Source organism: Culex quinquefasciatus, chromosome 2, assembly GCF_015732765.1.
Source record: "Culex quinquefasciatus strain JHB chromosome 2, VPISU_Cqui_1.0_pri_paternal, whole genome shotgun sequence".
NCBI classification, from domain to species: Eukaryota; Metazoa; Arthropoda; class Insecta; order Diptera; family Culicidae; genus Culex; species Culex quinquefasciatus.
Window position 1 is genome coordinate 117,032,762 of NC_051862.1, and position 10,040 is coordinate 117,042,801.

At 35.0% G+C, this 10,040-nt stretch overlaps 1 long non-coding RNA gene across 1 annotated transcript; it reads right to left on the reverse strand.

Annotated features, from left to right (window-relative positions):
- Positions 1–7,730: 7,730 nt before the first annotated feature.
- Positions 7,731–8,038, reverse strand: LOC119768063. Its single transcript, XR_005277886.1, has 3 exons — positions 8,025–8,038; positions 7,909–7,963; positions 7,731–7,847 (listed from the first exon to the last, which is right to left on the reverse strand). It is a non-coding gene; the product is annotated as an uncharacterized LOC119768063 (long non-coding RNA).
- Between the last annotated feature and the right edge of the window lie 2,002 nt (positions 8,039–10,040).

Consider the following 10,040-nt stretch of genomic DNA (forward strand, 5'->3'; position numbering starts at 1 on the left):
AACTTTTCAGCACTTGTTTCGAAAATTAACACTTTTCAACATTTTTTTTGATTCAAACGATTTATTGACAAAATACATGAAAGTTTTACATAAAATTTCACTCAATGCGTGTTTTTCGGAATTGCAAAAAATGTTGTATGGAACTCGTTGCAAAACTTGATTTTCTCAGCACTCTTCGTATTTATCCAACTCGGTGAAACTCGTTGGATAAATGTACGACTCGTGCTGAAAAAATCCTCTTTTTGCAACTTGTTGCATAAACTACTATTACAATATCGATTGATTAAATTTGAAGTGTTAAAAGGTTGATTTCGATATCTTTGATTGCTCGTCTGTTTTTTTCGACATACTATGATTTAAATTAGGAAACTATTTTGCTAGTTTTTGAATTATTTGTAATATTTGTATAATAAATATAATGAATTGATTTACTTTTAGCTTTTTGCATTGCATTTTTCTTTGTTCAATCTGTTATATGTTCTGAACCATTTATTTTTATTTTTTACGAATAATTTGTTTTGAAAATGATTTTGTATTTAGCAAAAATATTTGCTTTGGTTCATTTTTATGTACGCTGAATGCTTTTCTTAGATTTTTGCTAGATAGAATTTTTATTATACTATCGCTGAACTTATATTTAAATCAGATGTATTCTCCGGAAAAATATATATCATTTTAAATATTTTGTTCTTACGATCAAGGTAGAGTAAATCTTTAACATTCATTGATAATTGATATTGGCCAGATATCAACATAATTGATGGTTAAGATATGTCTATCATGATTGTGTGTGTGTGTGTTTTTTTTTTGTTTATCAGTAAGAATACTGATTACTTAGATCATCTAAGTATTCTATAAATTGTTGGTAGAAGTGATCATTTTTATTTAAAAAATATTTTTCTCGTTTTCAATGAAATAATTTTTAAATTTGTTTTGTTGGTAATCTAGTTTTTGACATTGTTTTTATCTTCATTTTTATAATTTTAATTTGCTCATTATGTTTTTCGTTAAGCTCGAAAATTTTTGAATTATTTTCGATTTCCCCATAATTTTCATATTCTGCTGTTTTTTGATTTTTATGTAGAATTGGATTTTCAGTATTGTCACAAAGGTTTTCACTGATATTTGGATTGTTGAAATTTCCAGCTTGAATATACGAGATTTCATCATTTGAATTGTTTTTCGCTAAATAATTTTTATTTTTTGGCATACTGTTTTGCCAGTAATGATTATATTTTGTGTTATAGTTGTGGCAATTATTTGTGTTATCATAACCATTGTTGCGAGAGTTGTTATTTTGAAAATTACCATTTGTCATATTATTATTATTGTTGTTATCGTAATTGTTTATAAAATAAGGTCTTTTGTTTTAAAAAATGGAACGAAAGTTTTACCCTTATAATTAGGGTTAATTTTTGTATCTTTATAATGAATGTTTTCCCTTTTAGGAACAAAATATTTCCAATTATTTTTACCGTGAAAGTAATTCATGTTATTTTGTTGTCGGATTCTATAAATATTTTCTTGTTTTGCATCATTATTGTTATTGTGCAATGGATTAAAATTGTTACCCTTATACCTGGGATTGAAGTTTTGGGGACCTGTTTTCCCAGAATTTAAACATGGTTGAAAATGGTTTTTGAATTTAAAATATTGAACTCCGTTGTTTTGAGCTGTAGATTGTTCTAAATTTCCTGCTCTGTCAATTAATGGTAGAAATTTACCATACATTTTTTGTCACCTAAATTTAATTTTTCCAAAGTAATTTTGATTTCGTCTAAAGTAGACGCTTGGCCTAAAATAATAATTGTGTCGATGGACAACAAATCTTTTATTTTCCATACAGCTTTACCCATGGCATGCTGATGGAATAATTCAAATTCGGAGCCACAATTGTTTTTTATTTTTGTCAGAATATAATTAAGTCTAGCAATGAAATCAGTTAAGGTTTCATTTTGTTTGATTGATGATGCATTCATTTCGTCTAATAATTCCAACATCAATTTTAAACTTGGTTTAAATCTATCTTGCAAAAAAGATTTAAGTTGGTCCCAAGTATCAATTTTTTTGTTTTTGAATTCATATTGTACATTTTCCGAAAGTTTACAGTATTTAATCACTGTAAGGAAATGTTTCTCATTTATATTTTTTGTTTTATAGATTTCGTGAAAAAGATCCACAATTTCTATAAAGGATTTTAATTTTTGCACCGAACCGTCAAATAGTTCGATATGTTCAAATTTCAACCAATTTTCCATGTTTGTTAAAGTATTTTTTATTATATGTTACCAATCGTGTCCGTGTTTACTGCAGGGTTCCTGGCCGATTATCCTTTTTTTTAATCACTTTACTTCAGCTACATTTTTGACTTCTGACACCAAATGTTAAATATTTATTATCGCGAACTTTCTTTAATATAAAACAATGTACACTTGTTCCGTTGTACTTCAACTCTACTCGTCCAAGGACGAGCTCACTTTTATTAAGTATTTCCATGTCGGTAGATCAACTACCTCCCTAGTATTATAATTGACTACCTATCGACTTCATTTTATCTCCTAGATTTAGTCATTGCGTTTACCTGTTGACGTACATAAGTTTTATTGTCTTATATCGCCAAACAGAGATGGTAAATATGGGAAAAAGGGCGTGTTGTGGTTCAGGCCACAACACCCTCTACAATCCAACCCCGCCTTTAAACGGGCTTCGATTTAAAAAAATCACCAAAAATGCATTTTCAAACAATGTTTAATCTTTAAAAAGCATTGGAAAGAACTCTGTAGAACTCTTAAAATTTTAGAAAATTTATGGGTTGGAAGTTTTACTTGTTTAATGGGTAATTCTCCGCCAACTCACACAGCAGTTGCCCCGACCCCTCTTCGATTTGCGTGAAACTTTGTCCTAAGGGGTAACTTTTGTCCCTGATCACGAATCCGAGGTCCGTTTTTTGATATCTCGTGACGGAGGGGCGGTACCCTTCCATTTTTGCACATGCGAAAAGAGGTGTTTTTCAATAATTTGCAGCCTGAAACGGTGATGAGATAGAAATTTGGTGTCAAAGGAACTTTTATGTAAATTAGACGCCCGATTTGATGGCGTAATCAGAATTCCGAAAACGTATTTTCATCGAAAAAACAATAAAAGTTTTAAAATTCTCCCATTTTCCGTTACTCGACTGTAAAATTTTTGGAACATGTCATTTTATGGGAAATTTAATGTACTTTTCGAATCTACATTGTCCCAGAAGGGTCATTTTTCATTTAGAACAAAATTTTCATTTTAAAATTTCGTGTTTTTCTAACTTTGCAGGGTTATTTTTTAGAGTGTAACAATGTTCTACAAAGTTGTAGAGCAGACAATTACAAAATTTTGATATATATACATAAGGGTTTGCTTATAAACATCACAAGTTATCACGATTTTACGAAAAAAGTTTTAAAAAGTTGGTCGTCATCGATCATGGCCGTTCATGGTCACCCGCGACAGACACGGACGACGAAACAAAGAGAAACGAAAAAGTAACTTTTTCAAAACTTTTTTTCGTAAAATCGCGATAACTTGTGATGTTTATAAGCAAACCCCTTATGTCTATATATCAAAATTTTTGTAATTGTCTGCTCTACAACTTTGCAGAACATTGTTACACTCTAAAAAATAACCCTGCAAAGTTAGAAAAAACACGAAATTTTAAAATGAAAAATTTTGTTCTAAATGAAAAATGACCCTTCTGGGACAATGTAGATTCGAAAAGTACATTAAATTTCCCATAAAATGACATGTTCCAAAATTTTTACAGTCGAGTAACGGAAAATGGGAGAATTTTTAAAACTTTTTATTGTTTTTTCGATGAAAATACGTTTTTTCGGAATTCTGATTACGCCATCAAATCGGGCGTCTAATTTTACATAAAAGTTCCTTTGACACCAAATTTCTATCTCATCACCGTTTCAGGCTGCAAATTATTGAAAAACACCTCTTTTTCGCATGTGCAAATGGAAGGGGTCGTACCGCCCCTCCGTCACGAGATATCAAAAAACGGACCTCGGATTCGTGATCAGGGACAAAAGTTACCCCTTAGGACAAAGTTTCACGCAAATCGAAGAGGGGTCGGGGCAACTTTTTCCGATTTCGTGTGAGTTGGTAGAGAATTACCCTAATGTGACTTTGCCAATGTTTTTTTTTACCGAGCCACGTAGCCCAGTGGCAACGCTTCCGCCTTCGTTCCGGGTTCAAATCTCGGCTCGGACCAACACAACTGGTGATCTTTTCCCTTCTGGAATCGATTGCTTAGTAAAGGGAAGGTAGTGTATCGTCACAAACTGGACCTTATCACGACACCTTAGGTAGGTGCCCTATGGAATGTTAACATTAACCTTAACATGTTAACATTAAGTTGAGAATGAAACTGCCACTGAAACCGCTTTGTAAATGCCAGCCCCGATACTCTTCAAGGGTGTTTCCCTCAGAAACTGGGAAAGATTTACTTACTATGTTTTTTAAAACGTCATTTTTTAGGGGTCAACTTGGGCTATGTTTTTTTACTAAACTCTCCTATATTTTAAGTAAAAAGAAGTATGCAGTAATTTGGCTAGTGCCCCAGGCTATGCCTCAACGCATTTATTTACAATTTAAATGATAATGGTGCCATTTTATATCAGAAAATGCAGAAAACATGAAAAAATTAGATAGGCAAAATGTAATGATAGGAGGTGGTAGAGTAGGCCAAATACTACCGAAAACAAACATAAACTTAACAAGATAAATGCAAATTAAAATACCAAAAATGAAACAAGAAAAAGATAAAACAAGAGAAGTCAAGTTTTTCGTAAAACAAAAGTTGCTCAAAATGAGCTCCTAAACACGGGAAAAATAAAAATATTCGAAAAAAAATTGGGCAATAGAGGGTTAATTTACGTTTTCAATCCTGTACAAATCTAATGAAAAATAGTATAATTTTTTGTTAAACTTTTTTTTAAAGAATAAGAGTAATGAATAAAAAGTTGATAAAAATTTTCCGTAATTTTAGGATGTTGAATTCTTTTTATCAAAGATCTCAGAGATCCAGACTTTTTTTTAATGTGTAATTGTGTAATAAATGTTACAACAAAATATTTTAACATGACAGCGTCTTTAACCTACACCATGAAAATCACTGTCATACATATTGGCTTCATCATTGAACATTATTTTCCCCAAAAATAAAAAAAAACTGGAAGATTCGATACCAGGCGTACGAGATTTATGTGCGTACATATCAATTTTTCTTGTCGCCTTTGTACATTGTAATGTGATGGCCTCGAAGAAAAAAAAAAGGTAACATTTGCTTGACATATGCTAATTTTCATGGCGAGTGCCTAATGGTTTATTCTTTCGTTAACGTCAAACCCAAATGGGAAGGACAGAATGGGGCTGAGGTTCTTTTGCACAGTCCCAAAGTAAAATCGATTTGTAACCGAAACCATTAAACATTTCAATGGATTTTTTCTGCTGAGTTAACACAGCGGCGGCGGCAGGCAGCCAGTCACAATGACGGATGAGGATCGTTTAGAATCTATTTCTCCCTAGTTTTCTTCCGCCGCGGGACCAAACGTCGAACCTGGACATGGGGTGTTAGGGGTGGGACAGAGACCAGAAAGAATGCCGATTCATGTACGTTTTTGGGTACGAGTTTGAGATGGTGTGACCAAATGAGAAAATGTGATAAATTGTTTGCCAGTGACAATTAATATTTTGACAGTTTTCAGAAGTCATTGACGAGCGGTGATGCCGCGCTTAATTGGGATCATTTTTCAACTTAACACCCCACGTGTGTACCGCAAAGCAGATACTGATACGAGAAAAAAAGCATTAATAATGTCTTGCGATAGACTTCTGAATGTTGTTTTTTCATAACTTATTTTTTTAATTTAGAGCCAAACTGCAGAATACCAACTTAAAATCGCTCACAGCTCTCGAACATAAGGATGACAATGTTATTACACTAAAAGCAATATCCAAAAGCGTCTTGTGCAAGTCCCGGGGAATAAACAAAGTGCATTACCACGAGAGAAGCTGTTTGGCAGCGTATTGCGGCTAATGCATATATGCAATGACAGGTCGGTCGGCATTCGGCTTTGCAAACCGTCAATGTGCGATGACTGAGGCCACGACAATTGCGAACGTTATACATATGCAAGCCAACGCCGTTAAGGGGAAGCTGGAATATTAACATAACTTTGATTTGTACCGATGCCCATTGTAAAGCTAATTGACAATGTTGACAGTTTAATTTGCATTTAGATCGAATCTAACGAGCGAGTGGGTTTGTTGAGATTTCAGGCTGACAGTCTTGAAATGTCACTCTGGTGCTTTGTGTTTTTGGTGTATGACGAGGGCGTGAAAGAAATTGGAAATGGCGCTTGGTTAGCGAATTTATTACAGTGTAGCAATGTATAGATGTATGAAACCACCATTAGTTATTTAAATTTAGATCTTGACGCCATGTAACCAAAATAAAATTCAAAAACTATCTTTATCCACCTATGTAGTTGATGCCATTCTCACTCTTTACCAAAAATGGGTCACACAAAAGATCCGGGAATAGGGGAAATACACCCATTTTAATCACACTAAGCCGTTCGACCAATTCTCATCACTTTTGCCGTTTTCCGCTATTAAATCAACATTTTCAGATGTATCAACAATGATGGCTTACAGAGCGAGTTTTGGCGCTATAACCATGGCAAATAGTGTCCAGGGCATTTGTGGAAATTCAATGTCCCATCCTCGAGGGTCCCGGAGCACCAAAACTTCTTAGCATGGTGCTCCCAACGATTCATTGCTTAAAAATAACAGGAACGTGAGCGGGGGATCCCCACGTTTCTTCCTCCCCTGTAGATTCAGAAATGTATTGTTGTTTGAACACTCGTGCTCAAACTCAATGCAATTCAACGAATCATCTTTGCGGTGAACTTTACGCAGTTGGCCTGGCCACTTTAACATTTGTGATCCCAAGTAACATTTTTTCCTAGGAGTTCTACAAAAGCTCTTCAAGATAGCTACAGCATAGCAGTTTGGACCGCGGTAGGATAACATTTTCTTCCAAACTTCTTCAGGAATTTGGAAGAGTACTTGAAGAGAATTGTATCTTACCGCGGTCCAAACTGCTATGCTGTAGCTATCTTGAAGAGCTCTTGTAGAACTCCTGGGAAAAAATGTTACTTGGGATGTTTCAATGCAATTTAATGCAATGGGGCACTGCAATTGTTAATAATGACAAGAGGATGCTAGGCGTTGATCAACCTAAGGCATTTTCCAGGATGCCCTCGAAAGACTGGCTGCGCTAGGGTTAGATTAGATTAGATTAGATTAGTATCAACAATGATGGCTTGTTCACTTTTATTTGAGCTTTTTATTACTTTGGAACAGTCAAAAACACTTTATTTACACGCAGAAAAATCTGATTGTGACCATGGCACAGCTGCTAAACACGATAGTCATCTCGAGGCCGGCAAACATGTTTGTCAAATTCAGCTTAACATGTTTGTGGATTCAACATACATGTTTGTAATTGCCACGGCCTGACATGTTTGTAAATATAATAAACATTTGGGATGATTTAACAAACATGATTGTTGATTCAAAGATCAGATTTATGAAAATCAAAAAATTTGGGTAGGCTTTTCTTCTTCTTCTTTGTTTTTTAACATGTATGAATCAATGCAAGGTTTTTTGATAGTATTTATTTCACCTTTTTTTACTTAAAAATAACAATATATTATGGAGAGTTCCAGCCACGTTTATTTTACAATCTTTTTCACTGGACGCTGACAAGAAATATCAGCTGCTGGAGACATGGTGCAAGCTACCTGAAAAAGAAATTTTTGAAACATCGAACTCATCGGGAAAATAAAATTACTTAATTTTTACCTCATTATACCCGGATATAGTTTCCACCAGCCAAGTTGTATGACAGGAACAAGGACTGGAACAAAAAAATATTTTGTTTATTTGTAAATTAAATACCTAATAAAACACATATTTACCTATTTCATGAACAGAGCTGAAAATGTCAGGGGTCCTGACGCGAAAATCGGCGACGCATACACGATTTTTTCAGATCCATTCACTGAACCGCAAAACCGTGACATAAACAAACCCGACTCAGTCGTGAGTGCCCTAGCTCACTGAGCAGCTGCAATGCAAGGCAGTAGTCGACCAACGCTCATTCGACGTTGCACGCACACACATAAAGAAACAAGTTTTTACAAAAAAGTTGGTATTTATGCGTGGAAATGTAATTTTGAATATAAGTTATGGTTGTTTTAAGTGTTTTGCACTGTCTAGAATCATTCAATTGTTTAAAAATAGTCAAAATAGTGTTTAGAGAGGATTTTACGAGTCAGTCATACGACAAGAATTGAGTGAGTGTAGCTCATTTTTTCACGTCTCTCATTCTCCAGCAGCCGACCAGCACGAGTCAGGCGGCAGTGGTTGAAAGGACACAGTAGGCTTACAGTCACATGCTAGCAGTGAATTGACATTTTGGTTTGCTTCATGTGTACGCTGGGTCGGAAACATTTTGCAGGCCTGTTCATGAACATCTCCAGAATTCCACATTCTCACTTCTGCCATATTGTTGTTGAAGTTGGATTGAAAACATACACTGTTTATTTTCCTAACACGTTAAATTGAGTTGAGGTTCAAACAACAAACGTGTTTGTCAAAATGGCAAAATGTTAGTCGAACCAAAAAACGGTGATTATTGAAATGATAAAATGTTGTAGTGACGCCTACAAAACGTGATAGTTGATTTTAATAAACTGTTTTGCTAATTCAAACTTACACAATTTTTGTGCGTGCGGAACCACTAAATCAAAAGACGCTTCAGAAATGTACATAAAATATATCAATACAAACAAACGTTCGGATAATCGAAACTTCGGGTACTCGAAACTTCGGATAATCGAGTCTGGGCTGAGTTCTTAAATTTTCAGGATAAAACTTCCAATATATTATGAACGCCTAATTAATGTATGTTTAGCCTATGAACAGTAGTTGAAATTACTGAATTTATTGTTCTTTAAGTAAGGAGATGCAAGAAGAATTCAACAATCTCTCTCTCCCTAAGCAAATGAAATAAAGGATTTCAATGCTCAACACACCAAAATCTCTTAAACGTCACATGTTACGGACGCACTCGACCATCATCCGGTCATAATTCAACGGACGTGGTGGCAACATGTTTCCCTCGTAAGCCATGTTAGTGCGTTTGTTTTTTTCCAAAAAGGCTACATGCAATAAAGATAGTAATCATTATCGTTAATGCCAACAGGCAGTTAATTCCCTTCAGAACCTCTGCCTGGGAGGACAGAGAACACGATCATGACTTTCATCGTCCGGTTCCGTGGCAAACGGGGAAAGATGAAAAAGAAGCAGCTGAGCACGTTGTAAATTACTTTCGAGCGAAAAGTGAAAATTTATGTTACGACCTTTTATTAGTTTCAATTTTCAACCCTGCTTATCGAGGCTAGAATTGTGTGCAGTGAAATTTATGATCGGAGTTGGGCTATGAAATGGACCAAACAATGTTAGTCATATAACCTCAAACAATCATTGCTTTAATGAAATTATTGTTTTGGTTTGCGTGCAAATTCAGTCATAGTCAAAAATTATTATGACTCAGCTGGGTGATCAATTTCTCACCCTCAAACTGTTGATACTATCGCGTTAATAATCAAACAAAATCAGCATTTCATCAAAAGAATAAAGTGATTTCAGGTGAGCGATCAAATCGTCATCCGTTTTATGGGCCGGAAAGTGAACCCTCGAATCAATTTTAATGGTATACCAAAAGAGTCCGCGTTGATGATGGCACCATGGGGCGCGTTGGGTTTATACCCTTGCTGACAACCCATTAGCCCAAGGTAACCCCTAGGCGAACTCGATGCCACCAAAATCGGTTGGCCAGTGGTTTTGGCTATGAATTATGGGAGAACACAAGTTCACCTAACTCTGGCTCGAAGATCAAGAGAAATCGGTGGAACCAGTCCTCTCCGAAT